The sequence below is a fragment of the Strix uralensis genome, chromosome 2 (assembly GCF_047716275.1).
Source record: "Strix uralensis isolate ZFMK-TIS-50842 chromosome 2, bStrUra1, whole genome shotgun sequence".
Classification (NCBI taxonomy): Eukaryota; Metazoa; Chordata; class Aves; order Strigiformes; family Strigidae; genus Strix; species Strix uralensis.
The window spans coordinates 74,698,587-74,710,897 of NC_133973.1; positions in this window are offsets into that span (position 1 = coordinate 74,698,587).

The window sequence follows — 12,311 nt, forward strand, 5'->3', positions numbered from 1 at the left end:
CAATAAAAATAACAAAATGTGTGTCAGAATCTGAGTAGAAGCTGTTGGATTACTAACAGTTTGTTGTGTGAATAAAATCTATGGACTCTTAAAACCTAAAGAAATGAATGAATGGACAGAATTTAGTACATTATAGGGACTAGCAAAATATAAATAATATTCTAACAGAAGAAAATTGTCTACTAATTAATTTTATAGTTTTATACAGTAAATAGTAAGACTTGAATTGTATCTCTAGGCATAGGGCTGTATCAAGGGATCATACAGAGCCAGTCTTTTTAGAAGAAAAAAATGCTGAGGCATCTGTGTATTTCTGAAGAAATTTCAACACAGCCTTATGTAATTAGCTGATCTGAATGTTGTTATACTACACTGAATAATGGGAAAACCAAATGTCTCCTGTCCTTGTGATGATTTTGCTGTTTTGCCTCCTTGTTCTAAAATTTTATCAGTATCTAGCTTCAGTCTGGAATGAGCAATCTTCCTGCATTTGAAAATAAACTAACTGAAGTTCAGCCCTAGAATTTTAATTCCAGGAGTTACCTGTTGCAACTCATTCAGTCTGCAACATCTGGATTGTTTCATATATCACATTTTAAACTGAGAATATTTTTATTGGAGGCAAGATATTGTAAATCAGTATGGTGGGATTAGGTAGAAGTTCTGTACTTTTGTGAGGTCTTTGGAAGTCTTCAGACCTGGAGCTAGGTCTGAAGAAGAGGACATGAATGAACATCTTTGAATATCTTCAATACCTAGTGTTAAACCACATTGTTTAAAGTTCTTACTCACTTGTTACCCAACTCTGGACTTCAGGTATTAAGGTTGTAGGAGTAGAGTTCCTTTGGTAACTTAATACCGGTTTAGTTCATGCTTAGTTCCACTAACATGAGTTAGACTGCAGATCGCACTCTGCCATCAAGAAATATCCTTTGGCCTATATCATTGGGTAGATGAATGGGTGTTACAAATTAGAGGTTTTCTCTGTGTGTTAGCATTTTCAGAGAACACCTGTCTGCCTGGGGCTCACTCAGTACCTCATTAGATAACCCAGGACCTCATATTCCTGGGTTCTTTTGGGAGAATATAGATGGAAGACTTTCTCCTCTTTCTTCAAGTTCTTCACACTCCATGACAGTCCTCCTGGCGGGTTCTCTGTGGTGAAGACAGAATAACGTTCCTATGGGACTTAAAGAAAGAAAAAGTGTAACATTATTCCTTTAACAGTGTTTCTGGTAATTTTTCTTATATATATTTTTTGCATATTCCTTAAGTAGATGATAAAACCTGGTTCTGTAAAATAAAGATTAGACTCCCACCTGACTGATTTTCCTAGGTAGAAACATGAGCACCTGTTTAATTCAGTTCAGTTTTCTATGAGGGGTTTCCTAAACTATGAAGTAATCTATTCAGATGTTTGAGGAGTAGAGTTGAAAAAAAAAAAAAAAGAAGAAACAAGAAGTATTTGGGGTTATGATGTAGAAAAAAAGACAAATCCTTTTTATAGTTCAGTGTGACCTACCTCTCCTCTCCATGCAATTCAGAGTCCTCCTTGCTTTTAAAACAGAAGACTGTAGGATTCTTCCTTCAGAGAAAGATTGAGCTATAATAATTTTATTGGACATAAGGGTTGATTCTAGGATTAGCAACATTAGACAAAGTCTTTCCTGAAAAACTTAAGGCACCAACAGAAGGAATTTCTAGATGGCACTGAAAATGTAAATTTCAAGTCTACTGAGTCTGGTGAATTATATCCCTAAGGAAGGTTGTGTATGCCAGCTGACACATGGGATGTTGTCGGCTTTAATTAAGGGATAATATTCATGGTTAAGGATTATATGTGCAGCAATAAATGGTTTTTGTAAGTAATTAAATGCTACACTGAAGGTAGGCATATGACAACAGCAAACCTAAAGCAAATAATATAAGGTTTGTTTAAAATAGAATTATGGTTCAAAGGAGAGAAACAGGTGCACGTGGAGCAGCAGACTGTATAAATAACAAAATATCAGCCAGTGTGTGGTAAAAAAAGCAATTATCTTTGTCATTATAGTGCTACAGATACCTAAGCAAAATTCCCACCCCCATCTCTCTCTCTCTATATATATACACACACACATACTAATAAGTGTATGTGAATTAGACATTCACTAGAGTGTGAAGCCTGCCTGATGATACCCCACTGGGAGCTGTTTTCCAGATTCTGAAGACTGAGGAAAGAGGATATCACTTCCAGGAAGATGTTAGGACACTTATATTAATCTGTCTACCCAGGCACATAGAGGTAGTCCTACTTCTGGGTAGAATGGACTGAAATGATTGTATTAATGAATTACTGTTATGAAAGAAATTGGTTTCTTATTCTTAAATACAAGATTTTTTTCATAGGGTGGAAAAATTTATTTGCACCTGTCATTTCTATAAACTTGCCACATAGATCACTGTCATTCAGGAAGATTTGTGCATCTTTAAGCAAGACCCTACTGAGGATATATTCCCTTTCTATATGTACAATGGCTTTGAAATGTCCCCACATCTACCAGAAGAAATTTGTCAGCTTTATACTAAATACTATCACTGCATCAGACTTTTCATGAACACCTTAATTAGGTGGCTCATATGCCCCAGAAAGTTCTGTCTTGTCTGCAATTTTGAATTAAGTTCCTGGTTTATGAAGGAAAACTTTGATGTCTGAAAACCTGAAATGAAAACCCTGTGTATTTCTTGCATTTGGAATTTTAAATATCTTCAGGTCCAAACATGGGTATGAATTCTTCATGTAAGACTGCCTTACTATTCTTCACACTTGCGATCACATCCTAAGGTTCCAGGACCATCATTCATATAATTTTGTTGCCAGTGTCATTAAGGAAAATAATGGACTTTATTAACAACTTCACTCCCTTTTTATCCATGTTATTGCTATTAACTCTGCCTGATCTGGAAGACAGAGGGAGGACTCCAAGGGAACTGCTTTTTCTATCCACGAAGAGAAAGAATAACAAGGTACTAATGACAACTTATTAAGGGGCAGGATGCCCAGCAACAGAATCTGTTCTTCAAAGAGGAAAGTCTGATATTGTGAACTCAAGAGAAGAATGGACATTTTGTCAGACTTTCTGAAATAAAAAAAAAAACAGTTTTCTAATTTTATTTTTGCGAAACCTCCTCCTCCTCTAACACTAAGAAGGAGAGGAATTGAATTAGCAACAGCATCACTGAAAGGCTGTTGGTTTTGTGGAAAGAAACTGCTAAGGAAGAATTCTTTTTTGGTAGCAGTTTCTATTTTGAAATTGTTTACAGGATTGTTTGTGTTCATTATTAGCTGAATATTTGTCATTTCCATCACTGCCACCCTTAACAGATACAATTTTTAAGCCCTCCTGGTAACTAGGTTACCTAGTGAAGAAATTAGAAGTGTTAGTTTCTCAGAGGAAAAAAAAAAAGAAAAAAAAAAAGAAAAAAAAAAAGAAAGGACTTCTTTTGGACATTGAACTATACATTTCTTAGAAAGGAAAATAAGGATGGAACTTGTCCCAGTATCATCAGAAATGCCTATTTAAGCCTGTTCAGTAATCATTTAAGTTGTAAATCACACAAAGGTTACAAAGCAATGTTGAATCATCTAGTCAAAGATTTCATTCTTTTTCCTTAGTTTATGTAGTAACAAAAAGATTTGAAAAAAATTATGTAAGGGATGAAAAGGAAAGTAGAAGGAACAAAAGATGAATAGTTAGATGATATCCATCTAAGGTTGAAGTCTGTAATCCCAGTCTAAATTTGTATAGGTCAGATTTCTTGAATAGTTCAAATCAAATTTTGGTGGAATAAATCAAATCAGTAGGCTTTCATGATTCTGTAGAGAGAGCACAAATAAAAATTGTCTCATAAGAATGTAAACACACAGCTAAAATATATAAAAAAGTATGCTTCACTTGGCCCAGCTATCCTGCAGCTTATGTATCTACTACAAGTTTAGTGTTCAATGATAAATAGTATTGGATTTAGTACCAGTGTGTATTTTATAGCTGTAGTCTGTTTTGTGGGATTTTGCTTTGTTTAGGTAAATAATTTAATTTTGAAATGTAGGGGAAATGAACGATCTCATGTTTCTTCCAGGGTATTTTATCATAGAGTGTAACTTTCTTAAACAGCATGTGAATTGCTAAAGAAATATTGTAAGGCACTTACATAGTTACAGCATCAGCTCATGGGGCTGCCAAATTGCACATAAATGGTTTCTTGGTACATGACACAAAGTTAGTCTTGCTGTAGAAAAACATTTGTTTTGTATGGTCTTTAAATATTCCTTCCTCTAATTTGGGTCGTACCTCATATACTTGAAATATTATTACTTCAGTTTGGCTGGTGGTTTTCCTATGTGACTTCGTGAGATTATATAAGCCTTCTCTGGAATCAGATTTATGTGCATGTTATGAAATAGCTCAAAAATTTAAAGATTTGCATAAGAAGTTTTACATGAAACTCATATTGTTACTCATCCTTCAGCTATTATGCAAATGAAAAGGAGAATTAATGAATAAAAAGCAACTTGTGGAAAGTAATACAAATACTATACCAAAGATGAATAATGATTAGTCACTGACTTTCCTGGATAACTAAAGAACTTCAGTTCATTTATAATCTATATGTTTAAAGACCTCTTCTGTCTCCAGAAAGCTTCAGAAAGACACTTTTTCTCTAAGAAATTCAATCATAACTTCTATAATCTTTTCTCCACAAAGAAACCAACCTCTGCCCTACACTATGAATTATCTGTCAGTCATCTCTTCTCAAAAGCATCTTTTGTCCTCAATCTCCCTATAGTAAAATAAACTGTTTGAAAAACCTTGAAAAATTTTACCTGAAAAATGTGTATTTTAAGGCAAAATTGGAGTTCCCTTAAATTAAGATTTTTGTAAGCCTATTTCAAGCACAAATACAGGTTGAGCCATGAGTGGATTGAGAGCAGCCCTGCAGTGAAAGACTTCAGGGTGTTGGTTGGCAAGAAGCCCAACATGACCCAGCAATGTGTGCTTGCAGCCCAGAAAGCCAGCTGTATCCTGGGCTGCATCAAGAGAAGTGCAGCCAGCAGGCCGAGGGGGGTGATTCTCCCCCTCTACTCTGCTCTTGTGAGACCCCACCTGGAGTACTGTGTCTAGCTCTGGGGCCCCCAACATAAGAAGGACAGGGACTTGCTCAAGAGGGTTCAGAGGAGGGACATGAAGATGATCAGGGTTCTGGAGCACCTCCCTTATGAGGACAGGCTGAGAGAGTTGGGCTTGTTCAGCCTGGAGAAGGCTCCGGGGAGACCTTATAGCAGCTTCCAGTACCTAAAGGGGGCCTACAGGAAAGATGGGGAGGGACTCTTTATCAGGGAGTGTAGTGATAGGACAAGGGGTAAAGGTTTTAAACTGAAAGAGGGCAGATTTAGATTAGATATAAGGAAGTTCTTCACTGTGAGGGTGGTGAGACACTGGAACAGGTTGCCCAGAGAAGCTGTGGCTGCCCCCTCCCTGGCAGTGTTCCAGGCCAGGTTGGACAGGGCTTTGAGCAACCTGGTCTAGTGGAAGGTGTCCCTGCCCATGGCAGGGGGGTTGGAACTAGATGGTCTTTAAGGTCTCTTCCAACCCAAACCATTCTATGATTCATGACTAAAAACACCATCTTTTTTTCTACTCTTCTGTTTATTCACTTATGTAATAATTCTGGACATGGATCGCTTATTGCATAATATGAAAACAATGCAATATACTAGTATTGCAGTTGTGCTATTTTTCACCCTTTGAAAGCAGTTGAAAGTAAAGTTTAATCCATTAATCCAGGAAATTAAATCATGTAGATCTTGGGCTCTTATCTTCTGTGTCCCTACTAATTTTTCCTTGCCTTTACAGATCTGATCCAAACAATGTATGCATGATTCTAATAGCAAAAAGAAGCAAATGGACATATGGACAAATATCATGGAGAACTATCTTTATTTAGGTCTTGATTCCAGCTTTTCTAGCATATTTCAATAAGGTAAAAATACAGTGATTCTGGACTCTCTGGAATAAGATGTATTACACTCTTCATTTATTCATTTATTCTATATGTCTATTCTTCATTATTCATTTATTCATTTATTCTATATGCGAAGGCTTTTACTACTCAAGAAACTGAGTAGTAAACTGATAGAAAATAAATATTTTCTCTCCCTGTTCTAAGGGTGTTTAAAGTCCTGTATGTCATTACTGCTTTTGATTCTTTCAATAAAATATTTACTCTCTTAATCTTTTCAGTATTTTTGTCTTCCTCTGTTTCATTTAGACTTAATTTAAGTCTAGAATTGTAAGGAGTTTTTAATGTATGTAAAGTTATTAATGTCTCTTACATATGATACCAGTCTTCTGATACATTTGGGTTCATGTGCTCTGTTTCTGGAGAAATGAAAATACTTATGTGAGATTTGGTTTAAAATATTTTTTTTTACAAAGGACATACACATTTAGATCTATATTGTCATATATAAAAGATTAGTTACAAAGGAACTGTGACTCATCATTTTTAGTTCTAAAAATATTCTTAATAAAACTAGAATGTAAACTTTTTGAGAATTAAAAATACTTATTTGGCAACTTAACCAGTAGTTCCATATGTGGATGCTATATGTCATAGAAATGAAATGTCTTGCAAGGAGATTTAACAGGTCATGATGGCTAGAGTTTGCAGTCTAAATTTTAATACATTCAATTACTTCTTTGTATCTAGCAATTTCTTTTAATCATCAGCTGTGTACTGACATATTTATGTATAGACTCTGTACATTGCATTGGTGAAATCATTAGACTTCTTGATTTCAGTGAGTGCAAATAATCCAGATCATTCTGTTAGTTTCAGATTTTTCCACTGGTTCTGTTATTAATTTATTGGAATTGGGGGTGTTTGTTATTCAGATAAGATAAATTAATTGACATTCTCTCATTTGTAATTTCCAAATGGCATAGCATTGTATACAGAAGTTTACATACTGTCTAATACTGATTAGCAGTGTTAGACACTGATAAGTTAGTTATTATTCTCTCATTACAAACTTCTGGACTGAAGTGAAAATTATGATTAGATTGTTTTGCAAAGGTTCATACTGGGATAAATGGTTCTGCCAAAATCATGAGGCGTAGTCAAAGCCTGAAACATTAAGTGAATAAATGTGATTCGTATTCCATATTTTGGGGGTGTCTCATACCCTTATTTTTCCCTCTGCTTTTCAAAGTTTTATAAAAATGGTGTTATGCTGTGTAGGAGTCTGGGCCACGCTGGGAGAAAGTTAGTGCAGACAGAAGAATGCAAGGACGAAGACAAGGCCAGCAAAATAAGGCTGGCAAAAACACACAAGATAGCAGATAAGTGAGAAACACATGTGGTCAACAAAAGCACACAAGTCTGAGCAAAACAGGGTATGAGATAAGGGAGTTTTGGCAAGTTTTGGGCTTTACATGCTAATTGCAATTAACCAATGCAAATGCTTGTAGAGGCGCGTGAACAGCGCGTGTAGATGACCTGTAGCCTATTAGAAGATAGATGAGTGCGTGTACGGAACTTAGTAGAGTATAAATGTAACCAGAAAAGGAATAGAAGAGAACAACAATAATATATAATAAAAAAGATGGACGACCTGATCATCACATTGGTGTTGCGTCGTTTCTGTTCCTGCACGGAGAAATAAGGACCCCGGCTAATGGTGACTCTGACATGCTGCTTTCTCATGCAGATTGTACCTGTTTCACATCTATCACATAGCTCCAAAAATTTATAGGTAGCAAAAATACATTGAGAAGGAAAGAAACTAATCCTTTAGGAGACAGCTTTTCTTATTTCAGCTTGCTTGTATATCACCAACTTTTTCTGCTTGAGCATCTCATTATCAGAATTTCATGGTTCTCCCAATATATGAAGTCGCATCAGTTCTGGAATCCGATTAAGGTTGTCTGACACCGAAATATCCTTTTTCTCATTAATTATTATTTCAGTCTTTATTGATAGGTTTGTTATTTGTATTTTATTTTTCTTTGAATTAAACAAAGAAAAATGCCACCATGCTACATTTCTAACATCTTCATAGTTCTAGCTAGTGTTACAGAAAAACTGCAAGGGCTTCCAAAATTGACTGCTACTTTCTCCTAACAGTTGAAATTTAAAGGGAAACATTTCAGAGGTCTTGGCCATGCTTTCTGTGTGTTGGCCCAGTATAGCATAGCATAACGTAACACAGTATAGTTCCCTGCTGAATACCTGGATGAGGTACCAGAATAGCTCCATACCCATAGGCTAGCAGTACCCCTTTAGAAATGTAAATGGTTAAAGATGGAAAAACTAAAATAAGGAAATAAAAAAGAGAGTGATACACAGAAACAGTAAATGTGGAATGGTAAATGACTCATCTATTAATAACACAGTAGACTCATATTTGAGACCAACATAATGGAAGTTTAGTCCTAGGGGGAAAACACCAAATGTAGCCTTTACTTTTGGATGACATGTTAGACTGACAGATAAGACTCGGTATGTTGACAGATCATGGAAATCAAAGTTCAGAAGAACTTTGTATTTCAGTGCAGAAGAAGAATATTCTGCACTGAAAAAATTCAGATACATCAAAAATTTTATATAAAGCATCTTGAACTTGGTAATTAATGAAGCATCTTGTTGTTATTCACAAAGCTGGGCTTTTGCTTCTGTTTGTTGTTTCCTAATTAAGAACAGTTTACATCTTCAGTTTCAACTGTTTCCAGTTTAGAGTATGTTGCTCAGGAACCCCTAGATTATTTTTGCTCAGCAGCAATGGCTCTCAGGAGAATGGTGAGCAGGATTGACTCAACAGTTAATGTGACAGCTGGTGGAGAAGGGGATGCAAAAAGACCTTGAGACACTGATCAAGATTGTGTGGGACTTCTTGAGTCAGGCAAAGCTGGTGGAGGACAGAGATCCAGACTGACCTCCAAAGAGAGGACACAGAAGTCCAGGTGTCAAGCTGCCAGGCTTCTCTGATGTTTCTCCCAGGGGTCAGGGGCAATGTCAGCCTCAGCTCTGACTAAGGGCCTGAGCCATTGGATGAAGGAGATGGGGAAGGAGATGAGTAAGCAGTGTATCATCACAGATGAAGAGCAGATCAACAGGATCTTCACAGAGATCCTTCAGAAGCCATAGGTCTCTCTTTGTGCTATTACATAGGAGGAGGTATCAAGAGAAAATACTGTTGAAAGAACATCAAATGGTGACTCACAAGATGGGACCTGTGATTTCTAGCAATTAAAGGAAGACTTTCTCTGCTTCCAGATGTGCACTTACAAAATAGGGATAAAGTTATATAAATTTGGTGTCTAAAAACTGTCATTTTTTTCCATTAATCATTGTTAGGTGATTCTCCTGCCTGTCATAAGTAAATAAATAAATAAGCTAGCTAACATATTAGAAAACAGGGATATTTCAGTTAACTTAGTGTTACTTGGCAGCAATTTTTATCTTTTTAATGGAAGTAAGATGAAATAATTAACATTAACACAGCTATGTGGGAAAGGTAAGCATTTTTCTGTGGCAGTGCACAGATGCCACTTGGGCCAAAGGCAGCAGGTCATTGATAAATTATCTGAACAGGTAACTACTTAGCTCAACAAGGAAACAGAAGATGAAAAGTTTAAGAGTCAAACAACCAGAGAAGAAAATGCAGAATAATTTGTACAAGATTTGTGGGGAAGGTGTGGGGATTCTGTGTGTTTCATCAAAGCTAAGAACTGAGGAGAAAAGGTTATCATGGGTAATGATGAAACACTGATGATGAGCCAAACTATAGAAGGATACTAAGGTAATAGCATCTTAACTAAGTTCAGATATTAAAGGGAGAAATATTAGTTTTAAATGTATGGAATATAAGCTGATAAAACTCAGGCAGGTATATAAATTAAAGGTATTGTTGAAACTATTGTGAAGTGCAAGTGGAGGTTTTAAGTCATAAAAGAGATGAGGGGGAGGTTTCATGGTTATTTTCTCAACAACAGTACTTGCTGGGAAGGTCACAGAATTGCTGGGCAGTTCTATGAGTGCAGGAAAACAATTTGACTATGAGAAAAAGGTAGATGTTGAGAACAGATACTTGAGAAAGAACTGAAAAACACACTTTAGTCAATGTAGATAATAAGGAGAACTGAAAAGAAACTAAATATGAGATAAAGTTTTCTGAGCTAGAATATAACAATTAAGTATTTTTTTTTTTCTGATAATCAGTTTCTAGGCAAAATAAATTCTGTACCTGTAGTTCTGTAAAGGGATCATTTTGGTGCTACATAATGAGATAGGTAAAAAGAAGAAAAGAACAAACTAAAAAGCTGTCTGTGTGTGAAAGATAACAAATGGTACTGAAAAGGCTAGAGAGAATCACCCACAGATTGTTCTTGGGGTCATTCTTAATATTTTCATTTCATTAATGACCTTGGAAAAAGTAATAAAAATGTGCTGATGACACATGATTGCTAAGGTATTGCATGCATGCCAGAATACCAATGTACTTAATGCATGGCATGGTGCTAAGAGACTGAAAATTAGAATTGGAATTAAATGTAATAATACAAAGTAGATCATGAATTTAAGGATTAGTTACAAGAGTATTGTATATAAACTGCGCTAAGTTGAAAAACTGTAAGAGCAAGACCTTCAATTATTAGTTTATCACAGAATACCTGTGAATAATGATTGTGATACCATGAAAAGCAGACCAGTAAATGTATTAAGAAGCATATTTGTGTGACAGATAAAGAAATTTTAATATCACTCTGCAAAGTTGTTGGTTTCTGCTCCTTACAGCAAAATTCAGAAGGAAACAAATACAGAGAACATATCCTATGAGGTTAAGGGAAGGGAAGATCATACAGTACAAGAGGAGGTCAAAAGAGGGGCTGGTTTGACACAAGTAGGCGATATTTTCAGTGCATGTCAGAACAATCATATCTCCATACACCAATGCAGATAGAAATAGGAAGAAGAAAAAATTATTTCTTCACAGGTTTAGCACATGGTTATCACAGGAATATGAGTTAAAAATGTGAATTTAGGATTGATGTTAGAGGAAATTTTGACTACTAGTAAGTTTGTGGAACAGCAACCTAGTGGGACTTTTGGAGAGAAAAAAATAGAGTTAAACAGTTATAAATGAGGATTAGATAGAAGAGTTGTTTTTCATATCAGGGGACATAGCATAGTGAATCAAGAAGTGTCTTTGGCCCTTTGTGAATATCTACCTTTTTTAAAAAGGAAATCCACACAATTATTTCAGAACTGAATTTTGTACCTTTCAAAATGAATATGAGACCTGTTATGCAACCTCACTCTTACACAGTGCTTGTAGAGGACATTACAGAATCTCAGAATCGTCTAGGTTGGAAAAGACCTTGAAGATCATCCAGTCCAACCATCAACCTAACACTGACAGTTCCCAACTACACCATATCCCTCAGCGCTATGTCGACCTGACTCTTAAACACCTCCAGGGATGGGGACGCCACCACCTCCCTGGGCAGCCCATTCCAACGCCCAACAACCTGTTCTATAAAAAAATGCTTCCTAATAACATTGAAACAAATGTTCACAGAAATTATGTGAAATATAAAAATAGAGGTGAGAAAGAGTATAGCAATAACTCAGCAGTTCATAGGTGTTGCAACATGTAGGAAATTCTTTCCAAGGCTCCTCCCTACCTTTTGCAGTTTGACTTGTACTCTTATTCCTATGCTAAACCACAGATCCTAGCACAATAGAGTACAATTTTTCTTATGAACTGTTTTTTTTTTTTTTTTTTTCTTCTCTGTGGGTTTGGGGTTTTTTTAACAGAATAGTATGTATGACTATTCTGAAACTACTTTGAACATCAAATCATTTCACTCCTTGAAAAATTTATTTTAAGTGGAGGGCTACTGCATTGTGAACTTAGCAATACAATAAACAGAAGTGTTGGCTTAAGCCCTAAAACTGGAGGCAGGTTTTCTAGAAAATTGCTCCACTTTTCTAAATACAACCCACATGCTTATTGTTGCCCAGAGAAACATAGTTGCTTATCTATCAGATTGTTTGAGTCAGGTAGGAAAATGCATGACTCAGAATCATGACTCTACACACCCCGCTGTCTAAACAGCTGAACAATGAACTACAGCTTTCACATTCTGTGGCGGTTTTAAAATTCACATATCTTACGTTCACGATCCACAGTATATCATGGATTCACTTAATAGTAACTCAAATATGTCTATATTATACTGGAAAAAAAGAATCACATTTTAATATAA